Genomic DNA, 8,335 nt, shown 5'->3' with positions numbered 1-8,335 from the left:
CACACAGCCCCCTCACTCTCTAAGGTCTCCCTCACACACACAGCCCCCTCACTCTCTAAGGTCTCCCTCACACACACACACACAGCCCCCTCACACACACAGCCCCCTCACTCTCTAAGCTCTCCCTCTCACACAGCCCCCTCACTCTCTAAGGTCTCCCTCACACACAGCCCCCTCACTCTCTAAGCTCTCCCTCACACATACAGCCCCCTCACTCTCTAAGCTCTCCCTCACACACACAGCCCCCTCCACAACCTCTCAGCTGCTTCATGCAGACACAGCCCCCCTCCTCACCCTCTCGGTTCCTTCACACATGAACAGCCAACTCCTTATCCTGTCAGCTACCCTCTCCCACACACAACCCCCTCTGCACGCTCTCATCCCCCTCTCCCTAACACACAGCCCCCTCCTTACCCTCTCAGATCCACTCTCTCACAAACGGCCCTCTCCTCACTCAGTCATCCCCTCTCCCTCATACACAGACCCCTCCTTACCCTGTCAGCTCCCCTCTCACTCACTCACAAAGCCCCCTTCTCACCTTCACAACCCAACCTCAAACCAGGCAGCTCCTATCAGCTATCTTTCTGAATCCCATTCTCTCTCTCCCTCCCTCCTGACCCTCTCAGTCCACCTCTCACTCACACACAGCCTCCTCTTTACAAACATATGCAATCTCTCATTCACACACCACTCTCACCCCCCCCCCTCTTACCCCTCCACATGCACAGCCCCCTCACTCTCTTAGCTCTCCCTCACACACAGCCCTTACCCCTCCACATGCACACACCTCACACACCCTCATATACACATATCTGTCTCAAACGTTTTCTGTCACACTCACAGGCAGACACTGAGTACTGACCTCTTAGTTAAAATAACTGCTCAGCAAATATTTACACATAGCTTCTGTAAAGGGACAGGGAGAAGATCAGTGTGTGTTCTGTGCAGACCGGAGGGAGGAGTTCATTCAGGTTACTTCCTGAGTTAAGCAGTGGTGCTGATCTGAAGCAAAATATTGTAAACATGAGACACAATTTCCAGGATGCCTAATTTTATAGGCATTGCACATATGATCTTTAGCTTCAGCTGTTCAGTGTAGAGATTAGCATAAAGATGAAATGCTGAACGGCTACAAGTAAAAGACAGTAGATCATGTTAGAGGAGGAGTGGGGGACAATAACTGCAGCTTGGAACAAGAGGTTAATTAGAGCAGTAGTATAAGGCTAATACTACTTCTCTAATTAACCTCTTGTTGCAAGCTGAAGTTATTGTCCCCCACTTCTCTAACATGATCCACTGTCTTTTACTTTTAGCTGTTTAGCATTTCATCTTTATGCTAATCTTTCTCTACGCTGTACAGCTGAAGCTAAATTCATTATCTGCAGCTCCATTTCCTCTCTGGCAACGCAGGACTCACTGAGAAGGGGCTGGGAAGCATCACTGTCATATCAGATAGCTTTACGGTGAGCTAATAGTGCAGTCCCGGCTATCAGGGGTTCTTGTTGCCCTGCCCCCACCCTTGATCTACCACTGGTGCTGCATCTAATAACGGAAGCCAACAAAATTTCCTGCATCATTTAAAAAATAAAAACTGAAGTTCCTAGCTTGTTGTGCACTGTTAAAAGCCGTGTGCGCTAAGATGCCTCTGTAAGATTGTGCTGACTGAGTGCTCTTTGTAATTTTATTAATAAGTACTTACTATTGTAGCGGGAAGTATCGTCAATGTGTACCTTACCTGTGTTAGTAAAAGAATACTCTCAGTGCTGCTGCTCGATGTCCGACTCTCCGTCTCACTAGTAGTCTGAGGCTGAGATGACGCCGGGCACGTGACAGACGCTGACGACGCGCGCCTCAATTCCGGCAGCCCGCCCAGAGACTCAGACACAGTTGCGGGCAATACTGAGATCTGATTGGCTGAGACGGCCAACTTGCTCCCGAGGCGAGCCTCCGGTGTGGGAGCATGGGCCGCATTGAGAGCACTGCTGCATTAGCACTGATTATCCTCTTGATGGCAGCAGCAGTCTCTCAGCGGCCCATAGTTCCCAATACATTTCATATTGTGCAATATAAGGATAGCTAGCCTCCAGTTTATTATTGCGCAATATGAATGTATGTATTGTATTTAATTAATACATGTATTATAAAGTTTTTTTTGCACAATACACATAACAAATTAAATAAATTTGGTGGAGGGGTGGGGGGGTAAGGGGGGTCACCTGTTTATTAAAAAAAATATATATTGAAAAAAAAAAAAAAAGGATTTTTTTTTTTTATTTGTACAAAAAGGGTGTAATACATAGATTGTCCAGGGGAGGCACTGCCTCACCTGCCTCTTATGAGTGCACGTCACTGACCAGAAGTGCATTGATGCTCATTCAACAAAGCATACCAAGAGAACGGAGAAAAATTGTTAATAGGGGTAAATTAGAAAGTTGCTTAAAATGTTCTGCTGTATCTAAATCATGAAAGAAAAAAATTGGGTTTCATATCCCTTTAAGGGGATATGAAACCCAACTAATTTATTATGTGATTCAGATAGAGCACGCAATTTTAAGATATCTAATTTACTCCTGTTATCAATTTTTCTTAGTTCTCCTGGTATCTTTAGTTGAAATGCAGGAACGTAAGCTCAGGAGCCTGCCCATGTCTGGAGCACTTTATGGCACCAGTTTTGCAAGAATGTTATCTATTTGCAAGAGAACTAGATGGCAGCACTATTTCCTGCCATGCAGTGCTTCAGACACCTACCTAGGTATCTCTTCAGCAAAAAATAACATGGGAACTAAGCAAATTAGGGAACAGAACTAAATTGGATTTGTTTTTAAATTGTATGCTTTGTCTGAATCACAAAAGAAAATGTTAGTATTTCATATCCGTTTAATTTCCCATTACTGCCTGTGTCAGCAGGCAATAGGAAGAAAGGTTCTACTGCCCATAATTCCTCTTTTTTTGTGTCACCATGGGACATCGGGTATGGAGGTCTAGTTTTATTTGGATAACCTAATGCTGTGATTTTGGTAAACTAGGTTGAGTTTATAATAGATTAAAGGTATTGCTTGGCTAGCTTAACCCTTTGAGTGCTAAGCACTTTCCTACCTGGGTACTAAGCTGATTTGAGGGTTTTTAATTTTTATTAAATATATATATATATATATATATATATATATATATTTTTTTTTACCTTTTTAACGATGGGTCTTGGGGGTCTGTAGCTGCTTAGATGCCTGAGATACAGGCTTCTAAGCAGCATGCCCCCTTTCCCTATACCGTCCATTGTCTTTTTTTAATAAAGTTGCATGGTGACGTCATCACGTCGTTAGCACCCGTGTGGGAAACTCTGCAACGGCTCAGAGCCGTCGTTAGCACTCAAGGGGTTAAAGGGATATTCCAGCCAAAATTGGAAACCACATGGGTGCATTTGGGTGTGGAACAGAAGCAATTTTGTAATATACACGCAATAGCAAAAATGCTTCTAATAAAAGCTATAGCTGTTTCAAAAGTGTATTTAAAGGGCCAGTAAACCTAGAAAATAATGTTATATAATTCTGCATATATAACATTATATTAGTGCTAGCTTTATGTAACATAATATTGCAGCTGGAATTTTTATTAAAAAAAGAGGGGTTTTCAGACCCGCCCTCTGTGCTCTACTGAGCAGGTCTGGTTTTCCCTCTGAGCGCATCTGAGCAGCTGTCTAGTTACAGCCCGGCCCGATTGTGCCATTACACTCAATGTAGCTCGCTCCCGCTATCAGACAGAGCAGGAGTGAGCTACATTGAGTGTAATGGCACGATCGGCCCGGACTGTGACTAGACAGCTGCCAAGATGCGCTGAGAGGGAAAACCAGACCCGCTCAGTAGAGCACAGAGGGCAATATTATGTTACGTAAGCTAGCACTAATATGTTATGTCACATAGTGCAGAATTATATAACATTGTTTTCTAGGTTTACTGGCCCTTTAAGTATGCACCATGCACCAGCATTTTAAACCATAAACCATTGTACCATCTGGCAATGACTCAATTTGTTAAATGCTGACATGATACAAGACCCACTGGTGCTCTGAGCAGCTGCATTATTAAAAATGTGGGTGCAGTGAAAATATCTACCTATGCTTCACATGCACGTGCAGAGAAAAATGCTAACACTAAAACACTGATTACTTTTAATAGAAGCATTTTTGCTAATACATGCATATTGTAATTAATTATATTTATATTCAAAGATGTAATACATCTATGTGCATTTAAATTTTGACTGGAATGTCCCTTTAAGCAAAATTTGATAGTCTATATATGAGGCTTTAGTGGTTAGAGGTCAAGGCTTAGACTCAAGAACAACAAAGCATGGGACAATAATCACAGTTCCATATTATCATTTAAAGTCTGTAAATAAAGGGAGGATTTTGAAATGGGGACGCAGGTCCCTATTTAAAGGGACAGTCTACACCAGAATTTTTATTGTTTAAAACGATAATCTCTTTATTACCCATTACCTAGTTTTGCATAACCAACACAGTTATATTAATACACTTTTTACCTCTGTGATTACCTTGTATCTAAGCCTCTGCAGACTGCCCCCTTACTTCAGTTCTTTTGACAGACTTGCATTTTAGCCAATCAGTGCTAATTCCTAGGTAACTCCACATGCTTGAGCACAATATTATCTATATGGCACACATGAACTAACACCCTCTAGTTGTGAAAAAAAAGGCAAAATGCATTCAGATAAGAGGCAGCCTTCAAGGGCTAAAAAATAGTATATGAACCTACCTAGGTTTAGCTTTCAACTAAGAATACTAAGAGAACAAAGCAAAATTGATAATAAAAGGAAATTGGAAAGCTGTTTTAAATTACATACCCCATCTGAATTATGATATATATTTTTTTTACTAGACTGTCCCTTTAAGGCTTTCCAGCAGGAATGGGGGCAATTGACACCTCTGTAATAAAGGATCTTGTTTATAACACTGGGTCACTGTGCAGTGGAATAACTAGTTTTCATATTAATTCCCCTTATGTGTGTTTTGCTGTTGAATGGGGTCAGATGTATCTAATCACGTCATCTTGCACTAGGTTATGGAACTCACGTCTGGCCTGCGGACCGTTAACCTCACTTCAAGCCATTCACATGCTGTGTATCAATATTCTGTGGCCAATGACAATCCTACCTATACTGACTATAAGCCTCCAGATCGAGATCTCATACCCCTCCCCAAAGCTGTTCTCTACCTGCTAATGGCAGCTTTGGTTGTGGTTGCTGTTGTCTATGCTATTGTTGGACATCTCATTAAGGACTTGGCACATGACATAGCAGGTAAGTAAGAAACATTACTAATTTATCAATATTGTCTATCGTTTATTAATGAGCACATGTGGCAAAATATGTGATATGATCATTAGGGATTAGCATAAATATATTTTTACTTGCAGACATTTATGTTTATTTATACATATAAAATCATAAACTAGCAATATTTTCACTCAAATTCCTGTGTTAACCTCTTTCTTGGGGGAAATAATAACTATACTGCCCCTTGCTTTTTGGCAGTAGGTAGACACCCTTACAGATGTTTTCAAGGCATCTCCTCCTACGTTCTTGTCAGATTTGGTTTTGTTTCTGCCTATTTAGGAATGCTATTCTAGGCTGTCTTTGCACAGATAAAGAAAAGATATTGTTTTTGCTCAATACATGCATTCTGCTGCAAGGGTTTACCTTATACAGTCCTTTTCATCTTTGATTTGAAGAAAGAGGTTAAAGAACATAACTCTATGGATATTCTGGTGTTCTCCCCAGGATCTTTTTAGAGGGTGCACCACTCGACTAATTGTTACTGACCACCGGGCTAACATTTTAGCCAATATTAAGCTAAAATTAGCTAATATTAAAAATATTTTGCAGCATTATCCCTTCAAACCCATGCATAAGTTGTCTTTAGATTTGTTGACATTTAAAAAACTTTTCCTGGTGGATTTGTTAACAGTTAATTGTGATTTGGACGTTGAGGGCCACCTTTATTTTTTCCATTATTGCAGTTTTCATTAGTATCATGCAATGTTTAGAACACCTATTTTAAGTTTATGTGCGAAACATGTTAGGGAGCTTTTGTTGGAGGATTTGGGATCCTCATTTTTAAAGTAAAGTGGTTTATCTATCCTTAATAATCTAACTTAATTTAAGACCTTTTCCTAAAAAATATAGGGTTGTAATTTGCAGCCCTATACCGCAACATAGCGGTAGGTAGAAATATAATGCTCTATGCCGAAATTACACTAAAGATTATCAGTCTTAAGACAACATTGTGTATATCTTTAAGCAAGGTCATTTCCATACTATTATGTGTGTAGCAATAACCATACTATCTATATAACTGTTGGTGTAAGATAATATATTCTTGGAATAGACCATTTAATATAGAAGTCATGTGTAGTACTACAGCGGACTACTAAGTTGCCAAACACATATAGCAAATCAATATATACATCTGCCGGTTCGTCCATATTGCACCAATATTTGTACAACGCAAAGATATTAGCGCTGTTACTATAATCTTAATATTGCATTTTAACTCGTTGATGAACCTTTTATTATTATCAACTTAGAGAGTTATAAACTTACTAAGCTGTTCACATAGTACAACAATCTATGCTATATGTAGTTTTGGCGTTGTTTCCAAAGACTCAGTCAATGTTACATGATATAATATATTTAGCGAGCAGCAGTCTGTCCAGCTGGTCACATAGCACTATATAAGAACTAAGATTTCCATACTTTTACATAAGATCTAGCCAAGGGTATATAATCTTTGGATTAGGTGATAAACGTTTCAATATATCATATACATAGTGAATAGTGACTGTTTATCTACAATAGAAAACTTTTGCTACATTGTTATTAAACGGTACTTGTACTACTTTTGCTACGTAGCAACTAATACCCATTAAGGGCGAATAATAAAAAATGTAACTCTACACAGTACAGTACCAGTTTAAACTATAATTAATCAACCCTACAGATATTCTGTTTTTAAACAAGCTTATTTCAAATAGCTTGATTTGTAATACACAATAATCACATGTTAACAGTGCTCATGACTGCTTCCTTCCTTACTAACCCGTGTCACTAATTGTCTTTCTCACATCTCATCTTGGATGTCCTCTCACTACCTTAAGCTAAATCTCTCCAAAACTGAACGCCTTATTTCTTCTGTTAAGTGTGATCAGTCCACGGGTCATCATTACTTCTGGGATATTACTCCTCCCCAACAGGAAGTGCAAGAGGATTCACCCAGCAGAGCTGCATATAGCTCCTCCCCTCTACGTCACTCCCAGTCATTCTCTTGCACCCAACGACTAGATAGGATGTGTGAGAGGACTATGGTGATTATACTTAGTTTTATATCTTCAATCAAAAGTTTGTTATTTTAAAATAGCACCGGAGTGTGTTATTACCTCTCTGGCAGAGTTTGAAGAAGAATCTACCAGAGTTTTGCTATGATTTTAGCCGGAGTAGTTAAGATCATATTGCTGTTCTCGGCCATCTGAGGAGTGAGGTAAACTTCAGATCAGGGGACAGCGGGCAGATGAATCTGCATAGAGGTATGTAGCAGTTTTTATTTTCTGACAATGGAATTGATGAGAAAATCCTGCCATACCGATATAATGTCATGTATGTATACTTTACACTTCAGTATTCTGGGGAATGGTACTTCACTAGAATTACACTGTAAGAAATACATAAAGCTGTTTAATAACTAGAGATTATGTTTAACGTTTTTGCTGGAATGTAAAATCGTTTTCATTTGCTGAGGTACTGTGTGAATAAATGTTTGGGCACTATTTTTCCACTTGGCAGTTGCTTAATCTGTTTTTCTGACAGTTTCTGTTCTCCCTCACTGCTGTGTGTGAGGGGGAGGGGCCGTTTTTTGGCGCTTTTACTATGCATCAAATATTTCAGTCAGCAACTCATTGTATTCCCTGCATGATCCGGTTCATCTCTACAGAGCTCAGGGGTCTTCAAAACTTATTTTGAGGGAGGTAATTTCTCTCAGCAGAGCTGTGAGAATTATAGTTTGACTGAGATAAAAAACGTTTATTCTGTAATTTGTTTCCTGCTTTCAGAATTTGTTATCTTTGCTAATGGGATTAAACCTTTGCTAAAGTTGTGTTGTTTACAAGGATTGAGGCTATAACTGTTTCAATTTATTAATTTTCAACTGTCATAGATCTTCTGTGCTTCTTAAAGGCACAGTACGTTTTAATATTATTCTAATTGAATTGTATTTCCAAGTTGCAAGTTTATTTGCTAGTGTGTTAAACATGTCTGATTCAGAGGA

The sequence above is a fragment of the Bombina bombina genome, unplaced genomic scaffold, assembly GCF_027579735.1.
Source record: "Bombina bombina isolate aBomBom1 unplaced genomic scaffold, aBomBom1.pri scaffold_462, whole genome shotgun sequence".
In the NCBI taxonomy this organism is placed as follows: Eukaryota; Metazoa; Chordata; class Amphibia; order Anura; family Bombinatoridae; genus Bombina; species Bombina bombina.
Note: the sequence above shows the minus strand (reverse complement) of the source record.